Source organism: Silurus aristotelis (genome assembly GCF_946808225.1).
Source record: "Silurus aristotelis genome assembly, chromosome: 13".
Classification (NCBI taxonomy): domain Eukaryota; kingdom Metazoa; phylum Chordata; class Actinopteri; order Siluriformes; family Siluridae; genus Silurus; species Silurus aristotelis.
In genome coordinates, this window is record NC_139586.1 from 27836845 (window position 1) to 27864650 (window position 27806).

The following is a 27806-nucleotide window of genomic DNA, read 5'->3' on the forward strand; positions in this document are numbered from 1 at the left end:
AGACAATGTTCATTGTTAAAAGCGCAATATAAATAAATTGAATTGAATTGAATTATTAGTATTGCTAGCATTGATATTGTGATTTGTGGTGAGAGTAGGGAGCAGGTTGAGAAGAGCCTGGAGAGGTGGAGGTACATGCTGGAGAGAAGGGGAATGAAAGTCAGTAGGAGTAAGACAGAGTACATGTGTGTGAATGAGAGGGAGGGCAGTGGAGGGGTGCGGTTGCAGAGAGAAGAGGTGGAGAAGGTGGAGGAGTTCAGGTACCTGGGGTCAACAGTGCAAATTAATGTAGTGTGTTAGAGAAGTGAAGAAAAGAGTGCAGGCAGGGTGGAGTGGGTGAAGAAGAGTGATAGCAGGAGTGATTTGTGATAGAAGAGTATCTGTGAGAGTGAAAGGGAAAGTTTATAGGACTGTGGTGAGACCTGAGATGTTGTAGGTTTAGAGACAGTGGCATTCAGTGAAAGACAGGAGGTGGAGCTGGAGGTAGCAGAGCTGAAGATGTTGAGGTTTTCGTTGGGAGTGTCGACGATGGACAGGATTAGAAATGAGTTTGTTAGAGGGACAGCGCATGTAGGACATTTTGGAGACAAGCTGAGGGAGACGAGATTGAGATGGTTTGGACATGTGCAGAGGAGGGACATGGGGTATATCAGTAGGAGAATGCTGAGCCACAGGAAGACCAAGGTAGAGGTTTATGGATGTGGTGAGGAAAGACATGCAGGTAGTTGGTTTAAAAGAGGCAGAAGTAGAGAACAGGGGGGGTCTGGAGACGGATGATCCGCTGTGGCGACCCCTAATGGGAGCAGCCAGAAAGAAGAAGAAGAAGAAGAAGAAGAAGTATTGTTAGCTTTGTCCTGTATAGATTCTGTTTGTTTAATTCAGTGGTTTCTCAGAATACGAATTTAATTCGTGGTAACACGTGATGGTTGAAATATGATTGAATAGAAACTCTAACATAAAAATATTTTCCTGGATGCAGCACCACTAAGAGGAAAGGTATTAAATGAAGAGAATAGACTATTGGGAAAAATGTAAAAAATATAAAAAATATATATATTAAAATGTAAATCAGTAATTCTGATAATAAAGCACTTTGTAGATGTTTTGAGAAACCAACAAGGTTGGAAATGATGGAAATGGTGTAAAAAGAACAAATTGACCTTTGATGCATGCTATACAATTATATATGGTGTATATGGGATATGCTTGGGACACTTTGGCGTGAGAATAAAACAGACTACAAAACATTGTGAGCTATTTATTAGAACAATATTCTTTTGGAGGAATGTTGAATGCATAAAAAAATGGTTGTTTTAGATAGGTTTTTCCCGTCTTATTTGGTTAAAGTAAATACGACACATTCACTGTATTATATTGCTAAGCTTATAATAAGCCAGATAACACTTAGGTTTCATTAGCTTTACACATTTCAAGCAGCAACAAATTGCAGTGAGGATGATGCAGACACACCGGTCTTTATTTACTGCACTAAAAAAAATACTACTATTCCGGAAAAATTGTGCAGAGCAATATGTATATTTTAGCAAAGCCAGATGAGAGAGATCTGTTAAGCAATGTTAAGAAGTGTGTATAAAACAACCATTACCCAGAAATGTTAGCTCACTTCTAACACATTAATCCTAAATTTAAGATGTTCTTAACAATTAATAAAGAGAAATGTTTTCTATAAAATTATACATTTAGACAACAAAAGTTTTGCAACATTTTAGACATGTATCCCGACGCTTTTTCTCTCCACACCTCTTAGTGGATAAAATTAACTTTGTGTTCTAGTGAACAAATCTATGCATTTCAGTTATTTTTAATATCTATTGTACTTTAATGTAATGTTCTCTAGTAACATCAAATAATGCTTTAAATTACTTAATGCATGAAGTAGCTTAGTTGTTAGCTGGCCTTCTAATTGAAAGGTTGCAAATACAATATAAAATTCCTTTCAAATATTGTCCAGAATATAATTCCATTAAAAAACACCATAAGCACAGTGTGTGTAGAGTTGTGTCTATAGAGTTGTGTTTAAAGTGTGCTATATTGTGTGTATGGTGGCCTGTCCTGTCATGCTCTAATCAGGGAGCTTCATTTGCTCCTGACCCTGAATATCAGAATCAGATTTAGAAAGAGCATCTCTGGGTTACGTATGTAACCCTGGTTCTCTGAATGTAGTGTGTTATTTGTCCAACGGAAAGGCACAACGTCACCGCGGGATGATGCCACAACCAAGAAGCTATAAAAGCACATGCGGTGGAGATGATGCTAGTTTCTGAAAGGAGAAGGAAGCATGGGAAGAATGCAGGGAGTGTGGCTTGAAGACACAACGTCTCATTACCTCACCCATTATCAATTATAAGGACGCCACAGGGAGTTGATCAACACCTCGTTACTAGACCTAAAGAGTGGACATCTCCAAAAAGACAAAGCCATTGTATACTGGAAAGGAAAGCATTAATGACGACTCGGGAACTTAATATTCAACCAACAGACCTGAGGCAGTCGGAAGACCCCCTTACAGTTATGCAAAGGCAAAATGAAATCACATCAGCCCTCGTCCAACAACAACGCTTATCATCATTGCCGGTCAGAGGTATTCCTTTATTTGATGGAGATCCGCTGCAATATATATCCTTTATGAGAGCATTTGAACAGGGAGTGCAGGAGAAGGCTAGTAACGGTGACTGTCTATACTACCTTGAGCAGTTCACTAGGGGTCAGCCAAGGGAGCTGGTCCGTAGCTGCCTTCACATGACACCTGAGTACGGCTATTCTAAAGCAAAACAGCTGCTACAAGAACATTTCGGCTGTAAGTACAAAATAGCTGCTGCATACATAGAAAGGGCTTTGTCCAGGCCTATAATAAAGACTGAAGATGTCGGTGCTCTGCAGGCTTATTCTCTTTTCCTACGCGGCTGTTGTAATATGATGGAGGAACTACAGTACATGCAGGAATTGGATATGCCGAGTAACATCAGGGCAATTGTCCGGAAGTTTCCATTTAAGCTCAGAGAGCGATGGAGAACCCTTGCATTTGACATATCAGACACAACCGAACGTAGAGCTTCGTTCGTAGATCTGGTGAAATTGATAGAAAGACATGTCAGAATACTATCTGATCCCCTGTATGGCAACATTAGCGACTTAGCATCTGGAATAACTGGATCTAAGGTCGTTAATAGGCCAAAGTTACATCAAGGAAATAGAATTAAAGGAAACAGCTTTGCTACAACTACTGCATCCATTAAATCAATGGAAAACGATAGAGAATGGAGGAATGCGCCGCAAGAACATGATTCACTAGTGATTCAAGGTTGTGTATTTTGTGCTCAAGGTCACTCTTTGGAACATTGTCAGCAGTTCAAACAGATGAGACACAAAGACAAGTTAAGCCTCCTCAAGGATAAAGAACTTTGCTTTGGCTGCTTACGCTCTGGGCACAGGAGTCGGAACTGTGAATGGCGCTTGATTTGTAATACTTGTGGGCAAAGACATCCGACCTTACTTCACTTCAATAGGAGAAAGACTGCCAATGTGTCTATTGAGACTTTTAATAAATCAGGGGCCCAAGCGGCAACAGCATCTCCGAAAACATGTGGTCAGACAGGCGCCGGAGGAGATCGTTGTTTGCTTCCCATCTTGCCAGTCCAAGTTAAGTCCATTAACGGAGATAAAATAATTAAAACGTATGCATTCCTTGATCCCGGAAGCTCAGCCACGTTTTGCTCAGAGCAGCTTATGCGAAGGCTTAATCTTGCGGGGAGACGAACACATTTTCTCCTACAAACCATGGGGCAAGAAAGAGTGGTACCAGCCTACTCAGTTTCAGGCTTGGAGGTCTCTGGGATTGACGAACACCTCTTTTATAGGCTTCCAGAAACCCTTACGCAAGGTAAAATGCCTGTAAATGCAGACAATATATTGACTGAGGAAGTTTTGGCGAAGTGGCCATACCTAGCAAAGATTAAAACCCCTAGTATAAAGGCTAACGTGGACCTGCTGATTGGAAGCAATGCACCCAAAATACTGGAGCCCTGGGAGGTTGTTAACAGCAGTGGAGATGGGCCGTACGCCATGAGGACAGCATTAGGCTGGGTTATTAACGGCCCATTGCAAGGAAACAACAGTTCCGGTGCAGAGTGTATGACAGCCATGGTCAATAGGATTTCCGTGTGCAATTTGGAAGAAATGCTAAATAACCAGTATAACTATGACTTTAACGAGAGCGCTACAGAGGAAAAAGGAGAGAAGACATTAAATTATTTAAAGGTCTTCAATTCTTGAGCACGGTCACTATTGCCTGAAATTGCCCTTTAGGAAGAAATAATTGTCTCTGCCCAACAACTTCTCTGTTGCAAAGCAAAGGGCACTTGGTTTAAGGAGGAAATTCCTGAAAAATTACCTCTTTTTTAAGGAATATAGTTCATGTATCAGTGAGATGGTTGACAAAGGATATGCAGAGGAGTTACCTACCCAGCAGCTGAGTGGCGGCAACAGCAACGTGTGGTATATCCCTCACCATGGGGTACACCACCCAAGGAAGAAAACTATACGAGTGGTGTTTGACTGTGCTGCGACGTTTAAGGGAACCTCTCTGAACCGAGAGCTTTTGCAAGGCCCTAATCTCAATAGTACATTGTTAGGAGTCCTCCTGAGATTTAGACAAAAACCAGTGGCAATCATGGGTGACATACAAGCCATGTTTCATCAAGTCAAGGTCACAAAAGAGGATTGAGACTACCTGCGCTTTTTGTGGTGGCCAAAGGGAGATCTGACCAAACACAAAACTGAGTTTCGTATGACTGTTCATTTGTTCGGTGCTGTGTCATCCCTGAGTTGTGCCATCTATGCTCTAATTAGAACAGCTGATGATAACCTGGACGACTTTCCAGCAGAGGTGATCCAGACAGTTAAAGAAAACTTTTACGTGGATGACTGTTTAAAGAGTATGGCGTCCGAGGAGGAGGCCATACTTATGGTCGAACATCTTACTGCCCTCTGTCAGATAGGAGGGTTTACTCTAACAAAATGGACCAGCAACAACCGTACTGTATTACAAACTTTTCCCGAGGAACATAGAGCAAAGGATCTGAAGGAACTAAATCTAGATATGGATAAACTTCCTCTCGAGCGAGCTCTGGGCCTACAGTGCAGAGACAGATTCATTCAACTTTAAAATGGAAATCCATCAAGCATCTTGCACCAGACGTGGAATGTTCAGTCAGTGTCCAGTTCAGTGTATGACCCGTTTGGCTTTCTTGCACCGGTTCTTTTGCCTGCTAAGATCATGTTGCAGGAGCTTTGCCGAAGAAACTTTGGATGGGACGACACTGTTCCTTCTGACATACTGAATCATTGGACGAGGTGGATGGCAGAGCTGGATATGCTGTCCAAGTTGGAGGTGGAAAGGTGCATTAAACCAAAGGGTTTTGGAAACATCACACATGCTCAACTTCACCACTTTTCAGATGCTAGTGAGACTGGGTATGGGTCTGTTACTTACCTCCGGATGCAAAACAACAGAAATAATTTTCATGTGGTATTCTTATTCTAATGGGCAAAGCTGGAGTTATGCTTTTAAAGGCGATTACCATTCCTCGCTTGGAGCTCACTGCTGCTGTAATTGCTGTTCGTATCGACTTGATGCTTAGAACAGATTTGCAGATTCCACTGCAAGAATCAGTCTTTTGGACGGATAGTATGTCCGTGCTTAAATACATAAAGAATGAAGATAAGCGTTTCCATACATTTGTGGCAAATAGGGTCTCCACTATAAGAGAAGCATCAAACCCATCACAGTGGTGATACATTAGTTCCAAAGAAAACCCAGCAGATGATGCATCTAAAGGATTAAGGATTGGAGACTTCATTGGAAACAACAGGTGGATTAGCGGTCCAGGGTTTCTTTGTAAACCAGAAGAGGACTGGCCAGCCACCGTAGTGGATACTGTGATTGAAGCAGACGATTTAGAGGTTAAAAGGGAAGTTGTTGTGAATGTAGTCAATGTGAGTGACTCTTCTACCGGTACCAACTGTCTTATTGCCCACTTATCAGACTGGAGGAGACTGAAGATAGCAGTAGCTTGGTTCCTGAAGTTAAAAGAGATACTTCGGAACAAGAGTTACAGAAGGAGGGCATTTGAGGCTTCTAATACACAAAGGCAGCGTGAGATGTCAGAAAGAAGAACCCTGTCGGTAGATGATCTGTGTGAGGCTGAACTTCCCATAATTCAATACTGTCAACAGCAAAGATTTAGCGAAGAAATTGGCAAATTGTTATCAGAGAATGGTGCCGTGAGCAAACAGAGCATCCTCTACAAGTTGGATCCACGCTTGGATGGCTGCCTCCTGAGAGTAGGAGAGTGGCTGACAAAGGGTGCATTGCCAGAAGAAACTTAACATCCACTGATTCTATCCAAAGACCAGCATGTATCTACACTCATTTTGAAGCACATCCACCAACAACTTGGCCATAGCGGCAGCAATCATGTATTGTCCACATTGAGGAGTCGGTACTGGATTACTGGTGCTAATAAAGCTGTGAGGAAAATCATATCGGAATGTTGTTTCTGTAGAAGACACAATGCTAAGATGATGGAACAGAAATCACTGTTAGGTTTGAATCAGGCACGGATCGAAGGAATGCTACGACAGAGGGGAATCAAATGGAGCTTCAATCCTCCACCAGGGTCACATTTTGGTGGTGTTTGGGAGTGCATGATCTATCATTTAAAGCCAGAAAATGTAACAGCGCTAGAAACACTGCCAACAACTCCAAGTAGTTTAATATGACTCAGGATTATCTGTGGAGGCCAAACACCATTCACAGCTCTGCCCATTAGTGTCGCTCCCCAGCCCACTAAAGATGTGTTCATCGTCATAGTAACTCTTGACGACACCACCCCCAAAGGAATCCCCGACCGAAGAGTTGCGGGGCATCCCCATTGGCAGAGCGCTTCGACGCACGCATGCGTTATTTTGACCGTCCAATTGAGATGACGTCGAGGACATAACTGCAGAAACACGCGATCCATCTCTGAAAATCTCTCATCATGGGACGTCCCAGATGAGAGGCCATTAAACCCAGCATTCGAAAGCACACATGAAACGGGACCATAGTCCTCGCCCGAAAATGGGAGAGACACTGTATGAGAGATGCAATTCTCCTCTCTGTCAGCGGGACTCGATAGAAGAGGGAATCGATACTGAGCCCTAGATATTTTGTGCACTGCGTGGGTCTCAAGCGGCTCTTTTCCCTATTAATTCTGAATCCCAAGTGGCAAAGATGTGTGACCACGCTCTCTGCATCTTTGATCGCGCGCTCTCTCGATGAGCATATTAGATAATTGTCTATATAAGAAAAATTTGTTGTTTTGTCTTATTTCTCTTTTGTCTTAAAAGTTGTTTCTCAATGGTAAAAGAGCCTCTTCCACACATTTGCTTAAAGTCCTCGGAGCAAGAGACAGTCCGAATGGAATGCTTTGAAACTTGTAGGCAGTGCCTCTGTGTGCAAACCTCAGATATTTTCTGTGAGACGGGTAAACGTCAATGTGAAAATACGCGTTGATAGAGCAATTGTTACAAACTAATCGTTTAGACGAATCGACCAACAGAGCACTTTGTGTGTCAACATTCTGAATGAGTATTTTCTCAGGTGCTTCCTCTCTTCGAGATAACAAAGTACCGGTAGTAAAAGCCCTGACGGCTTTCCACCTTTCGGCCCTTTTGTTAAAAAAAAGAATAGATCTTCATGGCGAATCTAAGCCTGTACCCCTGCAAAATTGTGCTTAACACCTACGGATTTTCAGCGCATGCGCACAAATTGAGAAGGCACGCAGAAAGGGAACCCCCATGTAGACAACTTTGGTCGCGCATTGATGACATCACTGCGCTGGGCTCCACCCTAAGAGCGAGCACGCCCTCCAGCGGTGATACTAGGGGGGGGGCTTGATAATTTCTTGGTATTTTTGCACACTATTGCCCTCGGCTGGCCGCCTGGATGCGAAAATGGCACATTTATTGTGTTTTTTATTTTCGAACTCGGGTTGCATATTGCCCTCAGCTTGCGGCTTGGATGCGACGCTGCAATCTTTATTGCGCAAACGTCTAAACCGATGTGTGACTAAACATATGTTGTGAGTGCTTGGTGACACTGAACAGTTTTCCTCATTCCTCGAACCCAAGGAGAACTTGGGGAGAATGCCCTTATGGAACTCAGAACTGGGCTGTGTTCCCTTTTCCTTCTCTTTGCAGGCGGAGAAGGAAGGATAGGGGAACATTCGCGAAGGTTGCACGCTTCTTCTTGAGAACGGTCCTTGCCTGAGATGGTTGCTCAACATGATGATGAACATAGGTGGGATGCAACCTCCCTGAGCCTCGACTCATTCCCCTTGGTGGGGGGGATGACCATTGACATAGCTAAGTATTGAGAAAATCGAGACTTGTCACAACACGTTAGTCTGTCAGTGTTTGCAGGGTAGTTAGCCATCCGAAGGCTTCAACTAAATCCCTAACGTGTAATTTAATACTCGGGAGGTCGGAAAAAGGAATAGCACGCCTTGACGCGGACACTATACCGGGTTTTGCGATGTCGCTCAGCATGATCCTGTATGACTGGTCTTGCGTTCGGTTGCGGAATCCAATGACGGCCCGCACGATGAACAGTTTAGCAAAAAAACAGCCGGGAACTGGATGTGCTGAGAGAGCTTGATGTAGTCCCTCACGGGAAGAAAGCGCGAATGATATTGTAAGGGGTCGACCTGAGGAATAAAGGTGGAGCGGAGCCTGATCTCAGGTCGACCTGTCTGTCAAGACAGACGTGGTGTCATAGAAGCTTCCGGGATTGGGGCCCTGCAGACACTTAAATTTAATTAAATTAAATAAGCAAAAACAAGGGCTAGCAAGAACATGTATACGAAACAACAACTCAAGATCAAAAAACCAGGAAACGGAAAAAACGGTTATGGTATTTTTCAGAAAACTGAATTAGACACTTAGTCAAAACAGAAGAAACAAAGAGAATATTATACACAAACTAATGAACAGAGATGTGGGAAGACCTATGAATGGGAGAAAAACATGCAAACACGTGATAATGACAACAAGAATGAGAAGTCTATAGCGATGCAATGTCTGTTATTTTATATTTGATCATAACATGTTTTATTTGTACATTTTTGTTTTACAAACCCGATTCCAAAGAACTTGGGGCACTATACAAATTAAAGGGAAAAAAAGGAATTCAATAATTTACAAATCTCATAAACTTATATTTTATTCACAATAGAATATAGATAACATATCAAATGTTGAAAGTGAGACATTTTGAAATGTCCAAAAAAGTTGGGACAGGTGGCAACAAGAGGCCGAAAAAGTTAAATGTACATATAAGGAACATCTGGAGGACCAATTTGCAATTTATTAGGTCAATTGGCAACATTATTGGGTAAAAAAGGACCTCTAAGAGTGGCAGTGTCTCTCAGAAGTCAAAATGAGCAGAGGATGCTCAATGCTGCAGCAAAAAATAGTGGAGCAATATCAAAAAGGAGTTTCTCAGAGAAAAATTGCAAAGAGATTGAAGTTATCATCATCTACAGTGCACAATATCATCCAAAGATTCAGTAAATCTGGAACAATCTCTGTGCGTAAGGGTTAAGGCTGAAAAACCATACTGGATGCCCGTGATCTTCGGGCCCTTTGACGGCACTGCACCACATACAGGAATGCTAATGTAATAGATATTACAGTCAACGCTACAGACAGGCGCTAAAAGCTGCTAGAGTAAACACCTGAGCAAACTAATAGAAAACAACAAAAACAATACCAGGTTCCTTTTCAGTACAGTAGCTATTAACAACAAATCAGGTATCAGAAAAATGTGTTCCATCACAGTTAAGTAATGAGGACTTTATGAATTTCTTCACAGAATAATTGATAGTATTAGAAAAACAATTGTGGTGGTCCAATCTCTGACAGCATCTCCTGACACAATTTCACCTTAAACTCCACAACTACACTGCTTAACATGTATAGAGCTGTATGTTGTTATTACTAAAGCCAAATCAACAACATGTCAGTTAGATCCCATTCCAACTAACCCATTAAAGGAAGTGTTACATACAGCTGGTGAGCCTCTTCTCAATATTATTAACTCATCACTATCTTTAGGTCACGTCCCTAAATCCCTCAAGTTAGCAGTTATTAAGCTCCTCAATAAGAAACCTAATTTGGATCCAAACACGCTATCAAATTACAGACACATTTCAAATCTCCCATTTATGTCTAGGAATTTAGAAAAGATTGTCGCTGCCCAGTTCAGTCAGTTTTAGTCAGGTTTCAGGCTCCATCATAGCACAGAAACTGCTCTAGTTAAAATCACTAATGACCTGTTTTTAGCTTCAGACCAAGGCTTCATCTCGCTGTTAGTTTTACTAGATCTCAGTGCTACATTCAACACTATAGATCATGATCTCCTCCTAGATCGCTTACAAAATTACATCGGCATTCAGGGACAGGCATTAAGCTGGTTTAAATCCTACCTGTCTGATCATTACCATTTTGTAGACTTTAATGGAGAGCTATCCATGTTCTTCTTCTTCCTCCTCTTCTTCTTTCGGCTGCTCCCATTAGTGGTCACCACGCTACCTGGTGGCTCCATCCTTAGCATTCTTCAACCAATATAATTCATGTCCCTCCTCTGCACATGTCCAAACCATCTCAATCTTGCCTCCCTCACCTTGTCACCAAAACATCCTACATGCGCTGTCCCTCTAATAAACTCATTGCTAATCTTGTCCATCGTCGTCACTCCCAATGAAAACCTTAACAACTTCAGTTCTGCTACCTCTAGCTCCGCCTCCTGTCTTTTACTCAATGCCACTGTCTCTAAACCATACAACATCACAGGTCTCACCACAGTCCTATTAACTTTCCCTTTCATTCTTGCAGATACTCTTCTATCACAAATCACTCCTGCTATCACTCTTCTCCACCCACTCCACCCTGCCTGCACTCTTTTCTTTACTTCTCTAACACACTCTCCATTACTTTGCACTGTTGACCCCAGGTACCTGAACTCCTCTACCTTCTCCACCTCTTCTCCCTGCAACCGCACCACTCCACTGCCCTCCCTTTCATTCACACACATGTACTCTGACTTACTCCTACTGACTTTCATTCCCCTTCTCTCCAGCGCATACCTCCACCTCTCCAGGCTCTTCACAACCTGCTCACTACTCTCACCACAAATCACAATATCATCCGCAAACTTTAAAGTCCAGGAAGACTCCTGTCTGACCTCTTCCGTCAACTTGTCCATCACCACTGCAAACAGGAAAGGGCTCAGGGCCGATCCTTGATGCAGTCCAACCTTCACCCTGAACCAGTCTGTCGTCCCTACCGCACACTTCACTGCTGTCACACTGTCCTCATACATGTCCTGCACCATCCTCACATACTTCTTTGACACACCTGACTTCCTCATACAATACCACAACTCCTCTCTTGGCACTCTGTCGTATGCTTTCTCTAAATCCACAAATACACAATGCAATTCCTTCTGTCCTTCTCTATACTTCTCCATCGACATCCTCAAAGCAAATAAGGCATCTGTGGTGCTCTTCCTCAGCATGAAACCATACTGTTGCTCACAGATGGTCACCTCTTCTCTCAGCCTGGCTTCCACTACTCTTTCCCATAACTTCAGGTCTGCACATCTCCCTTATGTTAAAAGATCGGTACCAGCACACTCCTTCTCCGTTCCTCAGGCATCCTCCCACCTTACAGCATCTTGTTAAACAATCTGGTTAAAAACTCCACTGCCATCTCTCCTAAACATCTCCATGCTTCTACAAGTATGTCATCTGGTCCAACCGACTTTCCGCTCTTCATCCTTTTAATTGCTGCTCTCACTTCCTCCTTACTAATCCTATCCACATCCTGCTTCACCAACTCCACATCATCCAACCTTCTCTCTCTCCGATTTTCCACATTCATCAGCTGCTCAAAATACTCCCTCTCCTAGTCAACACATTTCCATCTCCATCCTTTATTGCTCTAAGTTGCAGTACATCCTTCCCAGCTTGGTCCCTCTGCCTGGCCAATCCTTTTCTCCTCCCTTAGTGTTCAACCTCTCATAAAACTCCTGATTTTTCTTGGCTTTCACCACATCCCTCTTTACCTGCTGCTGCATCTTCTTGTACTCCTGCCTACTTTTCTAATCACTCTGTCAATCCCACTTCTGTTTTGCCAACCGCTTTCTCCTTATGCTCTCCTGCACTTCCTCATTCCACCATCCATCATTCCACTTCCTTTCTATTTCCAGATGTCACACTACATACTTTTCTAGCTGCCTCCCTCATCACTCCTGCAGTAGTTACTCAATCATCCAACACCTCTTCAACACCACCGAGCCCCTGTCTGACCTCTTCCCTGAAGCTCACACTACACTCTTCCTCATTCAGTTTCCACCATCTTATTCTTTTTTTCAGTCCTCACTCTCCTCCTCTTCTTCGCCTCCAAAACCATCCTACAGACCACCATCCGATGCTGTTTAGCTACACTGTCCCCCGGCAACACCTTACAGTCTCCAATCTCTTTCAGGTTGCATCTCCTGCATAGAACCTAGTCCACCTGTGTGCACCTTCCTCCACTCTTATACGTCACCCTATGATCCTCCTTCTTCTTAAAATACGTATTCACCACTGCCATTTCCATCCTTTTAGCAAAATCTTTTACCACCTGCCCTTCCACATTCCTCTCCTTAAAACCATACTTACCCATCATCTCATCATCACTTCTGTTCCCTTCACCTACATGCCCATTAAAGTCTGCCCGAATCACTAATCGTTCATTCCTAGGAACACCATCTACCACTTCATCTAATTCACTCCAGAATCTTTTCTTCTCCTCCATGTCACAGCCAACTTGTGGAGCATAGGCACTGATGACATTTATCAACATCCCTTCAACTTCCACCTTCACGATCATCACCCTATCAGAAACTCTCTTCACTTCCACTACACTCTTACTGTACTCTTCCTTCAGAATCACCCCTACACCATTTCTCTTTCTATCCACACCATGATAGAACAGTTTAAACCCACCTCCAATGTTCCTGGCCTTACTCCCTTTCCACTAGGTCTCCTGAACACACAACATATCTACCTTTCTCCTCTCCATCATATCAGCTCTCTCTCTCCCTTTACCAGTCATAGTACCAACATTCAAAGTACCAACCCGAACCTCCACTCTTCTACACTAGGTTATTGCTAGTAAATTATGGCGTGCCACAGGGTTTAGTTCTAGGACCCCTGCTTTCCACAATATACATGCTTCCCTTAGGAAATATTATTAGAAGGCATGGAATTATCTTTCACTGTTATGCTGATGATACCCAGCTATATATCTCATCAAAACCAGGCGATACAGCGCAGTTGGCTCGGATAACTGAGTGTATTAATGAATTAAAAGACTGGATGACCCATAACTTTCTATTATTAAATTCTGATAAGACAGAGATTTTGCTCATCGACCCACAAATCTGTACACAGAAGCTCCCGCATTTCAACCTGCATTTAGACGGATGTTATGTAACTACTAGTTCAACGGTAAAAGACCTGGGAGTTATCTTAGACAGAAACCTGTCTCTCAAAAATCATTTCAACCAAGTTACAAAAACAGGCTTCTTTCACCTTAGAAATATTTCTAAACTAAGAAAAATTTTATCTATATCTTATACAGAGAAACTTTTCCATGCGTTCATGACCTCCAGAATAGACTATTGTAATGCATTACTAGGTGGATGTCCTGCATCATTAATAAACAAGCTTCATTTAGTTCAGAATGCGGCAGCCATTCTGAACTACTTTTCTTTTTAGCAAAGCCTACACATAAACATATGTAAGGGAACAAGCCCCCCCCCCCCCCAGATTCAATAAATGTTTTGTTTTATTTTTCTTTATTTTGCTGATAATCTTTACCTCAATGTACTGTTGATGGAATTAGTTTTCTTCTGGACTTTGTAATGGTTCTGTTTTTTTTTTTATGTTGTCTTTATTGAATATGTTAATGTCTGTGTCTTTAAAAAACCGGAGCTGGATAGACGGGTGTTGTTGGAGAGCGCGGGATGCGGAAGTACGGTTTTGACCTGACCCACATTGAGAGAGAGGTTTTTTTTGCTGATTGAAAAAGAGTTTTCTAATAAAACGAACCATATACCTTTATCCCAACACACTTGTGGACCTCGTGTGTAACAAAATTGGCGAGCCAGCCAGGAGATTTCATATACGAGCACAGAACAACGCGAAAAAAAAGGAGATGGATCTTCGGCAGCTGCAAGAGCAGCTCGGCACGGATTTACCGCACCTCACGTGGGATCAGCTTAAAGAATTGGCTGAATTTGCAAAAGTGCCCGTGGATAAGGTAAGGAAAAAGCACGTTATCGTTCATGCAATCAATAAAGAGATTGATGGAGTTATTGAGAAGGAAGATGAGGATGCAGCACGTCAGTTTATGGGCGATGTTTTGGAATTAATTCAACGGATGAAAAATGAAAACTTTCTGGAGGCAGAAAAGAGTTTAAGCGAGGATGAAGATGAGCTGGCAAAGTTAAAAAAACAATATGCAGAACTCCAGTTGATGTTTCAGAATTCCACAAAATCTTTGGAGAGTGAAATTACGAGGCTGAGTGAGCACGTGAAGAAAAAAGAGAGCAGGTCAGCCCCAGCTATAAATAGGGATGCCAAACCTCAGCCATCAGGAGTGTCAGAAGTGACCATCAGATGTGATTTTAAAATTTGGGGACAAATAGGTGAGAGAGGTCAAAAGGATCGGCTGTCATACACAATCTGATGCATCAGATAGACAGTGAAGTTCAAAAAGGACATGCTGAGACAGAAATTGTGGATGCTGTTGTAAGATCTATTACTCCCGGCCTCAGCCTTCGAGACATGCTGGAAATTAAAAGCAATCTGACACTTCCCCAATTAAAAATCATCTTAAAAGGCCATTTCAAAGAGGATGGGCCCACAGATTTGTATCACAAACTGGTAAACATCACACAAGATAATCGTGAATCACCTCAAAACTTCTTGTTCAGAGCCATAGAACTGAAAGTGAGACTTCTGATTGCCTCCAGAGACGGTGAGGCCGAGGAACAGTATAGTGCTGAGCTCATTCAAAAGAAGTTCTTACGGTCTGTCAGTACTGGCCTCATCAGCGACCACAAAGTTTCAGTTAAAAGTTGACCTGGAAAATCAAGGTATTACAGACGAAGAGCTCATTGAGAGGATGAACGATGCTGCAGGTATTGAAACTGAGAGACAACAGAAACAAAAGAAAAATGCATGTGCAAAAGTGACAAAAGTAAATGAGCTTCAGGCTGATGTACAGGCACTACAAAGACTTGATAGACAGGGTGAAGCAACTGATAATGGACATAAACTCTTGGATGGGGCAGCAGCTAGAGGGAAAGAACACAGGATTCAGAGCCCCTCCTCTAAACGAGAAGCCGAGTTGTATGAACTTGTCAAACAGTTAAAAGAGGAGGTAGCAGAAATCAAAAAGAGCATCCGGGAATCACAACCATCTTTTCGTTATGGTCGTCCACCCAATAGAAAGATATGTAAATCATGTCAAGACAGCGGGAACAGTGAGCAGTGTAATCACTGTTTTAAATGTGGTCAGCAGGGACATTTTTCAAAGGGTTGTAGGGCACAAAGACATACAGTTAATGTGGACCAAGTAATTGCAGTTGATCAAATGGAGCTTCACACGCAAATACAGAGACAGGATGGACCATGCAACACTGTTGTTGGGCTGCTTAGCAAAAGCATAAAACATCTTGAACAGCAAGTAAATGCAAAGCAACAACTCGCAAGTGCAAACAGGCTAGAAGGATCCATGTATGCGGCCCACCTCTCTTCTAAGCGTAAAGCTCAACTGCTGAACTTGGTTGGGAAGAAATGTACTGTCAAGTGTTTGTTGGATGGGGTCCCTACTCAAGCATTGTGGGACACAGGCTCACAGGTCTGTCTGATTAATGAACTGTGGTGTAAAGAACACCTACCTCATGTAAAAGTAAGAGGCACAGAGGAAATTCTCGGAACCGGGACATTGACGGGCAGGGCTGTGAATCAGACAGACATTCCCTTCAGCGGATGGATTGAGGTCAAGTTTCAGCTGGATGCCTATGATACATCCAACACAGAGCTGCTTGTGCCATTGTTGGTCTCAAAGACACCTGGTGTGGCAGAAGAGCCTATCATTGGGTATAATGTCATTGAACATCTTTTGCAGCAAGAGAAAGAACAACCGTCTCAAGCTACCATAAAAACATTGACGGCAGCTTTTTCAGTGGATTGTAAAAGGGCTGAGGGGCTCATACGACTGGTCAAGCAGGGAGATTCCAACACTTGTGAGGGAACAGTTAGAGGGAGCCGACAAAGAACAAAAATACCACCTGGTGAGACAAAAGTAGTAAAGTGTTCAGTGCAAACTGTTCCTCTGACATGTAACCAGGAGATGTTGTTTGTCCCACTGGAAAACCCTGAGTGGCCTGAAGGACTAACAGTCACTGAGAACGTAGTCAGGCTCCAGAGAGGCACCTGGTCAAAGACCCTTATCCCAGTACGTAATGATACGTGCCATGACATTACACTTCAACCACGCACCGTGTTCGGCCATGTAGAGAGTGTAAAAGCTGTCTACCCTGCTGCTGCAAAACCTGTGGATATAGAAGATTCAGTAATGCACACCATGGAACCAGCATCAGTAAAAAAAACAGATAATAACCAAAGAATTAAATTCAGGATCGAAGGCCCAGTGTAATGGAGATCTCTGGGACCCACCTGTTCCAGTTAACCACTTATCACCTCAACAACAGGAGAAAGTGAGAAAACTGCTGAGAGAGGAATGTGCTGCTTTCTCTAAAGATGATCAAGATGTAGGTTGTATTCCATCGCTGGAGTTAAAAATCAGACTTAAAGACACAACACCAGTGAAGCGAACGTACATGTCTGTGCCAAAACCACTTCATAAGGAAGTCAAAGAGTATCTGGAAGATCTCTTAAACCGCGGCTGGATCACAAAATCAAGATCTGAATATTCTTCGCCCATTGTCTGTGTGAGAAAGAAAGATGGAAGCCTGCGACTGTGTTGCGACTATCGCGAATTGAATCAGAAAAGCATACCAGACCGTCATCCAATCCCTCGTATCCAAGACATGCTTGATAGCCTTAGTGGAAGCTCTTGGTTCTCTATCTTAGACCAAGAAAAAAGCCTACCACCAAGGGTTTTTGGAGGAGAGCAGCCGTCCAATGACCGCATTCATCACACCCTGGGGCCTATATGAATGGATCCGAATTCCGTTTGGTCTGTCCTCGGCACCCGCAGAATTCCAACGTTGCATGAAGGAGTGCTTAGTAGGGCTGAGAGATGAGATATGTCAACCCTACTTGGATGACAACTAGGTGCACAGCAAAACCTTCGAGGACCACCTCAATGACCTACGGAAAATCCTGCATCACTATCAACAGCATGGAATCAAGCTGACAGCAAGAAAATGTGAGGTCTTTAAAAGTCAGGTAAGGTCCCTGGGAAGGCAGGTGTCCAAAGATGGATATACAATGGACCCAGCAGACATAGCACCGGTACAGGCCTTATGAGAGAGAACACCAACAACAGTAGGAGATGTTAGGAAATTGTTAGGATTTGTGTCATATTTCCGTTCATACATACCAAATTTCTCCAGGATAGCTACACCACTCTATGAACTTCTGAGCCAGGAAAAGGGTCCATGCCAGACAAAACCGAAAAATAAAGTGAGACCCGTAAAGAAAGGGAACAGCCAGGGACAGCTCCCCTCAAACCATCATATTGTCTGGATGCCAAAACATCAGGAGGTTCTGTCCCAGTTGATCGGTCTTCTTTCACAACCACCTATTCTGGGTTATCCCAATTTTGAAGAACCATTCATTCTTTACTGTGATGCGTCCCAAGAAGGCCTGGGGGCGGTTTTGTATCAAAGACAGGAGGGCAAGCTACGGGTCATTGCTTATGGATCAAGAACATTAACAGCCCCAGAGAAAAATTACCATCTTCTTTCTGGAAAGCTTGAATTCCTGGCCATGAAGTGGGCAATATGTGAACGCTTCAGAGACTACCTCTACTATACCCCTTCATTTGTTGTCTACACTGACAACAACCCACTAACCTATGTGCTCACGACAGCCAAACTAAATGCCACCACACATCGCTGGGTCGCCGAGCTGGCCGATTTTAATTTTGTTATTAAGTATCGTCCAGTAAAAGCCAAGTCAGATGCAGATGGTTTGTCTCGTATGCCATTGAGAATGGAGGAATATATGCAGAGGTGTTCAGAAGAAGTGAGTCCAGATGTTATAAGCTGTGTAACCAAGGCCCTTAGTATCCAGTCAAAAGAACACACTCCGTGGATGTGTCCAGAAACTATTGAGACAGCGCTGGGTGAGGAAAGTGATGACCCATTGGCTTTCACCTGGGTGACATTGAAAGAAGCCCAAAAAGAGGATCCAGTGATCAGCAAAGTGCTGGGATGCATAGAGAAAGGCAAATGGCCAAAAGACGGGGAATGGAGTGGTCACGATAGCCGGTCAGTACTGATGAGAGAGAGGAAAAAGTTGATCCTGGATGAGAATGGAGTTTTGTACCGGAAAACAGCAACACGTTCACAGCTTGTGTTGCCTAAGAAATTTCACAGTTTGGCTTTTAAGGAGTTGCATGAGAACATGGGTCATCTCGGTGTAGAGCGGACGCTCCACCTGATAAGGGACAGATTTTACTGGCCACATCTGCAAAAGGATGTTGAACATCATGTCTAAATAGTGTGTCGTTGTTTGAAGACAAAACGTCCCAACAAGCCAAATCGAGCACCACTCACCACCATTGAAACAACACACCCCTTTGAACTGGTTTCAGTTGACTTCCTCCACCTGGAAAAATGCAAAGGTGGATATGAATACATCTTGGTCGTCATAGACCATTTTACACGCTTTGCTCAAGCCTATGCATGCCTCAACAAATCAGCCAAGACAGCAGCCCAAAAGATCTTTGGGGATTTCGTGTTAAAGTTTGGTTTTCCTACAAGACTGCATCATGATCAGGGGAAGGAGTTTGATAACCAGTTGTTTGCACAACTTCAGCAGCACAGTGGTGTTAAAGGCTCCCGAACGACACCATACCATCCACAGGGGAATGGACAAGTCGAACGATTCAATAGAACACTCCTATCAATGTTCCGGAATTTGACTGACAGGGAAAAAGCTGATTGGAAGAACTACCTTGCTCAAGTGGTTCATGCATACAATTGCACACGCAATGAAGCAACAGGATTTGCACCTTACTATCTGCTGTTCGGACGTCACCCAAGGCTTCCTATTGATTTAATGTTCAACCTGACTCCTGGGGACCAATCAACATCTCATCACGAATATGTGAAAAATTGGAGGAAACGAATGGATCAGGCGTATCAGCTGGCTTCTGAAGCATCAAAGGTGGAGGGTGTAAAAGCCAAGAACAGGTATGACACTAAGATCTATGGGGCAGAGTTACAGCCTGGTTGCAGAGTTCTCATTAGGAATATGACAGAAAGAGGGGGCCCAGGAAAACGTAGATCATATTGGGAGGAACGTGTCCACGTGGTTCAGAAAAAGAGAGTAGAGTGCCCAGTCTACGAGGTGCGTCCTGAAACAGGACAAGGGCGAGTTAGAGTCACTCACCGTAACATGCTCCTTCCTTGTGAATTTCTGCCAGTAGAAGATGCCCAAGTCATTCAGAAAAAGGCCGTAAAATGGAAAAACAGCAAACCTAACAATAAGCAGCAGGCTAGAGAAAGTAGTTCTGAAGATGAAGGTGACTGGATAGGATTTCAAGGAACTTTTAGTGCTGGTCAGTTTCACAAACAGCTCCGTCCTGATGCTAAAGAGTTCTATCCACGAACAACAAATGAACCTGCAGAAAAGGACAGCTCATCTGCTGAATTAGTCGAGCATCATGGGGAAGGAATGAAAGAGGGAGAAGAGGAAGGAATGAGTGAATTGGAAGAAGAACAGTCCTCAGAGACAGAAGACGTGGAGAGATTGGAGAGGAAAATCACAGAAATCATATCCTTCTAGAAAAAGAAAGCAAAAGCAGACATTTACTTACCACGCACTAGGTCAACCCACACTGGAATAGTATAAATCACAAGCATTACATGCATACACATTTTGAGGAAGGGATACATGTAGAGGGGAAAAAAAAACTAATATTCATTTGACTTATTTTTATGTTATATGATGAATACCATTTTTTTAAGTTACAGATGCAACTGATGTGTTAGAAAATATATTGTGGAATTTTCCGTTGACCACGTTTAAACAGATATGATGATGGCATACCGGTATGAGTATGGCAATAGGAAGTTTTGTGCAGGAGAAAGACTTGGAAGAAGTGCCATAAGAGACTAAATTGCATTGTAAAGTGCCTAATACCGGTGATTAATATAGTAGGGTTGTTTGAGTTGATGGTATAAAGGACCAGCAGAAGGATTTTGTATATGTTTTAAAATAGACAATGTAGCTGATTTCATGGTGCACAATGATGTGAGCTACGGACACATTACAAGAACACAGGAGATACTTGTAACTGTGATTTGGGGTAAGCCAACATTGTATCCTTGCGTAACTGTAGCTGACTCCTGTGGCTCAACCTACACCTCTCAGGCGTTGGGATTAACCGGGAGATGTCGGGACGACATCATTTTTGGAGGGGAGAATGTAAGGGAATAAGCACCCCCCCCCCCCCCCAGATTCAATTAATGTTTTGTTTTATTTTTCTTTATTTTGCTGATAATCTTTACCTCAATGTACTGTTGATGGAATTTGTTTTCTTCTGGACTTTGTAATGGTTCTGGGTTTTTTTTATGTTGTCTTTATTGAATATGTTAATGTCTGTGTCTTTAAAAAACCGGAGCTGTATAGACGGGTGTTGTTAGAATGCGCGAGAGCGCGGGATGCGGAAGTACGGTTTTGACCTGACCCACGTTGAGAGAGAGTTTTTTTTTTGCTGATTGAAAAAGAGTTTTGAAATAAAACGAACCATATACCTTTATCCCAACACACTTGTGGACCTCGTGTGTAACATAAGCATACTGTCTTTATACGCAATTCTAAATACCTCCAATTTAGTTTTCCTCCATTTTCTCTCCAGATTACATGCTGTTCTCTTTAGGGCATGCGTATGACTATTATACCAAGGTGCAGGTGCTTGTTCTCGAACCTTTTTTAACCGGATGGGGGCAACAGTGTCTAAAGTGCTAGTGAGGATAAGGTCTATGTTGTTCGCCATCTCATCAAGATGATTAGCAGTTATGGGTTTAATGTGAAACTGAGATAAATCAGGCAGGTTATTTATGAATCTGTCCTTAGTGGTTGGAACAATAGTCCTACCAAGTCGATACCGTGGTGAAACACGGTTAATCTGCTCTACCGGTAGTGTGTACAGTATGAGATAATGGTCTGTGATGTCATCACTCTGGGGTAAAATATCTATATCAGTGACGTCTGCTCCGTGGGATATTATTAAGTCTAGTGTGTGGTTAAAACGGTGGGTTGGTCTGGTGACGTTTTGTTTAACTCCAAAAGAGTTTAATAAATCGACAAATGATAATCCTAAAGCATCATTTACATCATCTACATGAATATTAAAATCTCCTACAAGCAGCACTTTATCAAAACTGATCAAGAGGTCTGAGAGAAAACAAGCAAACTTATGAAGAAAATCAGCGTAGGGCCCTGGGGGTCTGTACACGGTGACCAGAGCGAGTTTTCTATGTATGTCTGAAAGTGCAATTTTAAGAACGAGCACTTCAAATGATTTAAAACTGAATCCTAATCTCTGACTAACATTAAGAGAGGCACTATAAATGGTTCCTACGACCAGTCTGACGGGGCTCATGCTTATAAACATATCCTGACGGTGTAGACTCGTTTAGACCCATATAATCACCTGGTTTAATCCAGGTCTCAGTGAGACAGAGTGCATCGAGATTATTATCTGTGATCATCTCATTTACAGTGTCATTGTAAAGAACTCTCTCAGCATTTTTGGAGATTTCCATGTGTCCTAATGAGGCTGTATCCATTGTTACAGATCACTATGTGGATGTTTATGTATGTAGATCTATATATGAATCCTGAACTCAATCTTTCTTTAAATTAAATTCAATCAAGGACATTTGAAGGTAACTTTATTATGAAAACTTGATCTCCAGTCATGCCCTGGCCAGATTTCCATTCAATCTGGCTTGTAAAGTAGGGATAGAAGGAGGTGTCGGATGATATTAAGTCATCAAGCCAAAAAGATGATAAAAAGCAACCATACCATAAAACATCTCAGAAAGACAATTAGATTTAAAAAAAAGTACATCAGTAAGACTGGCCAGCGTCACATTTCAGGTATGTTTCAATATTTAACTTAATACTTCTTAAGCTTATTCAATGGAATTATTTTAATTAAGATTTTAGTAATTTTGTGTTTCAGAAACACAGAAATAAGCATAAGAATCCTGCCCACTGATGGAGTTACATAAAAAATATAATGTTGTGTGATATTCAACTTAATTACTAAATATATTTGTTTTAAAAAGTAAAATGCCTTAGTCTCACTGTATTATAGTTTTAATCCTTTATAGTAGTGTTACTGTTCTTTTTTTTTTTAAATCTGATGATGTTTATTATTTGTTCTCATTCTCGAGCTCTCTGGCCCTGATTCTGGTTTAATAATGAGTCATTTTGTCATAATACCAACAGTGACACTGAATCCTGTTCACACATTGCTGCGAAGAGGAATGATAACAACACTACAAATAACCTGAATTGCTTTGTGCTAAGTTATATAATCATATGTAGTGATGTGTTTGCATTTATATAATTAATCAGGAGTTTCAGTGAGTTTAAGGACAACATTTGAGTGATGGAGCAGCATCTGTTCATATTCCTGTTTGTTGCAGGTGAGAAAAGTGTGTGTGTGTGTGTGTGTGTGTGTGTGTGTGTGTGTGTGTGTGTGTGTGTGTGTGTTCCTCTAGGGACGAGGAATGTCACCTCGCTGGCGGGAAAGGAGCCTGAGATTGTGCGTGAGGTTGAGAGGTTCCAACTAGAGATAGTCGGATCACCTCTACGCACGGCTTGGGCTCTGGAACCACACTCCTCGAGAGAGGATGGACTCTTCACCACTCTGGAGTTGCCCATGGTGAAAGGCGGCGGGCTGGTGTGGGTTTGCTTATAGCCCCCCAGCTCAGCCGCCATGTTTTGGAGTTTACCCCGGTGAATGAGAGGGTCGTTTCCCTGCGCCTACGGGTCGGGGATAGGTCTCTCACTGTCGTGTGTGCCTACGGGCCAAACTGCAGTGTAGAGTACCCGGCCTTCTTGGGGTCTCTGGGAGGGGTGCTGGACAGTGCTCCGACTGGGGACTCCGTCGTTCTACTGGGAGACTTCAATGCCCACGTGGGCAGCGACAGTGAAATGGAGGAACGGCCCCCCCTGATCTGAACCCGAGTGGTGTTCAGTTATTGGACTTCTGTGCTAGTTACAGTTTGTCCATAACGAACACCATGTTCAAGCATAAGGGTGTCCATCAGTGCACGTGGCACCAGGACACCCTAGGCCGTAGGTCGATGATCGACTTTGTGGTCGTTTCATCTGACCTGCGGCCGTATGTCTTGGACACTCGGGTAAAGAGAGGGGCGGAGCTGTCAACTGATCACCACCTGGTGGTGAGTTGGATCCGATGGTGGGGGAGGAAGCTGGACAGACTCGGCAGACCCAAGCGTACTGTGAGGGTTTGCTGGGAACGTTTGGCCGAGTCTCCTGTCAGAGAGATCCTTAACTCCCACCTCCGGCGGAACTTTGAACGGATCCCGAGGGAGGCCGGAGATATTGAGTCCGAGTGGACCATGTTCTCCACCTCCATTGTCGAAGCGGCCGCTCGGAGTTGTGGAAGTAAGGGATGCCGTCAAGCTGAGGAAGGAGTCCTATCAGGCCTGGTTGGCTTGTGGGACTCCTGAGGCAGCTGACGGGTACTGGCAGGCCAAGCGAACTGCAGCCCGGGTGGTTGTGGAGGCAAAAACTCGGGCCTGGGAGGAGTTCGGTGAGGCCATGGGGAAGGACTATCGGCTGGCCTCGAAGAGATTCTGGCAAACCGTCCGGCGCCTCAGGAGAGGGAAGCAGTGCCCTGCCAATGCTGTTTACAGTGGAGGTGGGGAGCTGTTGACCTCAACTGGGGATGTCGATCCCGCCGTCACATCTTCAATTGAGGAAGCAAAGGCTGAGGGCTCAGAGGTGGACTCGTCCATCACCCAAGCTGAAGTCACCGAGGTAGTAAAGAAACTCCTCAGTGGCAAGGCACCGGGGGTGGATGAGATCCGCCCTGAGTACCTCAAGTCTCTGGATGTTGTGGGGCTGTCTTGGCTGACACGCCTCTGCAGCATCGCGTGGCGGTCAGGGACAGTGCCTCTGGAATGGCAGACCGGGGTGGTGGTCCCTCTTTTTAAGAAGGGGGACCGGAGGGTGTATTCCAACTATAGGGGGATCACACTTCTCAGCCTACCTGGGAAAGTCTATGCCAGGGTACTGGAGAGGAGAATACGGCCGATAGTAGAACCTCGGATTCAGGAGGAATAGTGTGGTTTTCGTCCAGGCCGTGGAACACTGGACCAGCTCTATACCCTCTACAGGGTGCTGGAGTGTTCCTGGGAGTTTGCCCAACCAGTCCACATGTGTTTTTTGGATTTGAAAAAGGCATTCGACTGTGTCCCTCACGGCGGCCTGTAGAGGGTGCTCCAGGAGTATGGGGTCCGGGGCCCTTTACTAAGGGCTGTCCGGTCCCTGTACGACCGAAGCAGGAGCTTGGTTCGCATTGCCGGCAGTAAGTCAGACTTGTTCCCGGTGCATGTTGGACTCCGGCAGGGCTGCCCTTTGTCACCGGTTCTGTTCATAATTTTTATGGACAGAATTTCTAGGCGCAGCCAGGGGCCGGAGGGTGTCCGGTTTGGTGACAACACGATTTCGTCTCTGCTCTTTGCAGATGATGTTGTCATGTTGGCTTCATCAGACCAACACCTTCAGCACACACTGGGACAGTTTGCAGCCGAGTGTGAAGCGGCTGGGATGAGAATCAGCACCTCCAAATCCGAGGCCATGGTCCTCAGTAGGAAAAGGGTGGCTTGCCCACTTCAGGTTGGTGGAGAGTTCCTGCCGCAAGTGGAGGAGTTTAAGTATCTTGGGGTTTTGTTCACGAATGAGGGAAGGGTGGAACGGGAGATTGACAGACGGATCGGTGCAGCTTCTGCAGTAATGCGGTCGATGTACCGGTCTGTCGTGGTGAAGAAAGAGCTGAGCCGCAAGGCGAAACTCTCGATTTACCGGTCAATCTACGTTCCTACTCTCACCTATGGTCATGAGCTCTGGGTCATGACCGAAAGGACAAGATCCCGGATACAAGCGGCCGAAATCAGCTTTCTCCGCAGGGTGGCTGGGCGATCCCTTAGAGATAGGGTGAGAAGCTCGGTCACTCGGTAGGAGCTCAGGGTAAAGCCGCTGCTGCTCCACATTGAGGGGGTCAGCTGAGGTGGCTCGGGCATCTGTTCCGGATGCCTCCTGGACGCCTTCCCGGGAAGGTGTTCCGGGCGCGTCCCACTGGGAGGAGACCAAGGGAAAGACCTAGGACACGCTGGAGAGACTATGTCTCCCGGCTGGCCTGGGAACGCCTCGGTGTCCCCCCAGTTCAAATCCAGTGCTTGGATTGGACTGTACATGGACAACAGCTGGTCTCTTGGAAATGTGCCACTGGGTAGTTTTAAAGCCTGGAGTTTTCCCCCACCTGACTATGATTGTGCAGTGATATACCCTAGTGGGTGGATAGATAGTCCATGCAGTGCTCGATTCCCCGTTGTGTGTTTTGATGGTAAATGAACATCATACATTTCAAATTTTGTCAGTAGGGAAAAATTGTCTTTTTGTTGATCTGTATGTAGGAACTGTTTGTCTTTATGAACTTTTCAACATTTTTGTATGATATTTAAAGCACTGATAAATAAATACACAGTACTATAACCTGTTTCTTTTCTAAGGGACAAAACATTTAACTTTATTTTTTCAATTTTTCTATTTTCTAGAAACTAAAACGATGAGAGGTATATTTTTGTGTCTGCCACTATGGCATGGCTTGATGCTCAGAGATACTGCAGACAGCATTACACAGATCTGGCCAGTTCTAGAGATGCAACAGAAAACTTTAATAGTTATAATGAGTTAAAATATACAGTTATAATGAATCTGGTACCGGACTGGACATGGTTTGGTCTGTTTCGAAACAGCTGGAAGTGGATAGACAAAACTGCATTCTCTACCATCACGTGGATGTCTGGAAATCCTAATAATGCCTTGAAGGATAAAAACTGTGGTTATTTAAATAACAGTCAGGCTGCTAATGCATTGTGCACAAACAAAATGCCTTTCATCTGTTACTTAGGTACAGTAAGATAAAGTTATATTAAATTTCATATGCAGACACATTGCTTTTAAAATCTAATTGTAATTGTGCATTCATGTATTGTATATTTTTTTTGCATTTCCAGAGCCACCATTAAAAAAACAACAAACCATAAAAATAAAGGTCCAGTCCAATCAGGATCCACATGATCCTGCTCTGAAGGTGGACCGCACTTGTGCGGTTCCTGTTCTCATTACTGCATATAGAAGATGAATCTGTGACACTTACATATACACACACACACACAGACAGACAGACAGACAGACAGACCGACAGACAGACAGACAGACAGACAGACACACACACACACACACACACACACACACACACATTATAATATAGGACATATCTGAGGACAGTGTGACAGAAGTGAAGTGTGCAGTAGGAACGACAGACTGGTTCAAGGTGGAGGTTGGATTATATAAAGGATCAGCTTTGAGCCCTTTCCTGTTTGCAGTGGTGATGGACAGGTTGACGAACGAGGTCAGACAGGAGTCTCCCTGGACTATGATGTTTGTGGATGATATTGTGATTTGTGGTGAGAGTAGGGAGCAGGTAGAGAAGAGCCTGGAGAGGTGGACAGTGCAAAGTAATGGAGTGTGTGTTAGAGAAGTGAAGAAAAGAGTGCAGGCAGGGTGGAGTGGGTGGAAAAGAGTGATAGCAGGAGTGATTTGTGATAGAAGAGTATCTGTGAGAGTGAAAGGGAAGGTTTATAGGACTGTGGTGAGACCTGAGATGTTGTATGGATTAGAGACAGTGGTATTGAGTAAAAGACAGGAGGTGGCGCTGGAGGTAGAAGAACTGAAGATGTTAAGGTGTTCGTTGGGAGTTATGAGGATGGAGAGGATTAGAAATTAGTTTTTTTTAAGAGGCACAGCGCATGTAGGACATTTTGGAGACAAGGTGAGGGAGGCGTGATTGAGATGGTTTGGACATGTGCAGAGGAGGGACATGGGGCATATCAATAGGAGAATGCTGAGTCAAGTCAAGTCAAGAAGCTTTTATTGTCATTTTAACCATACAGTGAGGAAAATAAGTATTTGAACACCCTGCTTTTTTGCCAGTTCTCCCACTTAGAAATCATGGAGGGGTCTGAAATTGTCATCGTAGGTGCATGTCCACTGTGAGAGACATAATCTAAAAAAAAAAATCCAGAAATCACAATATATGATTTTTTTAACTATTTATTTGTATGATGCAGCTGAAAATAAGTATTTGAACACCTAAGAAAG

General features: G+C 43.6%; 1 protein-coding gene across 1 annotated transcript in view; it reads left to right on the plus strand.

The window, feature by feature from the left end:
- Positions 1-27806, plus strand: part of rab3b (RAB3B, member RAS oncogene family) — a 346193-nt gene that overhangs the window by 225128 nt on the left and 93259 nt on the right. The window lies entirely within an intron of this gene.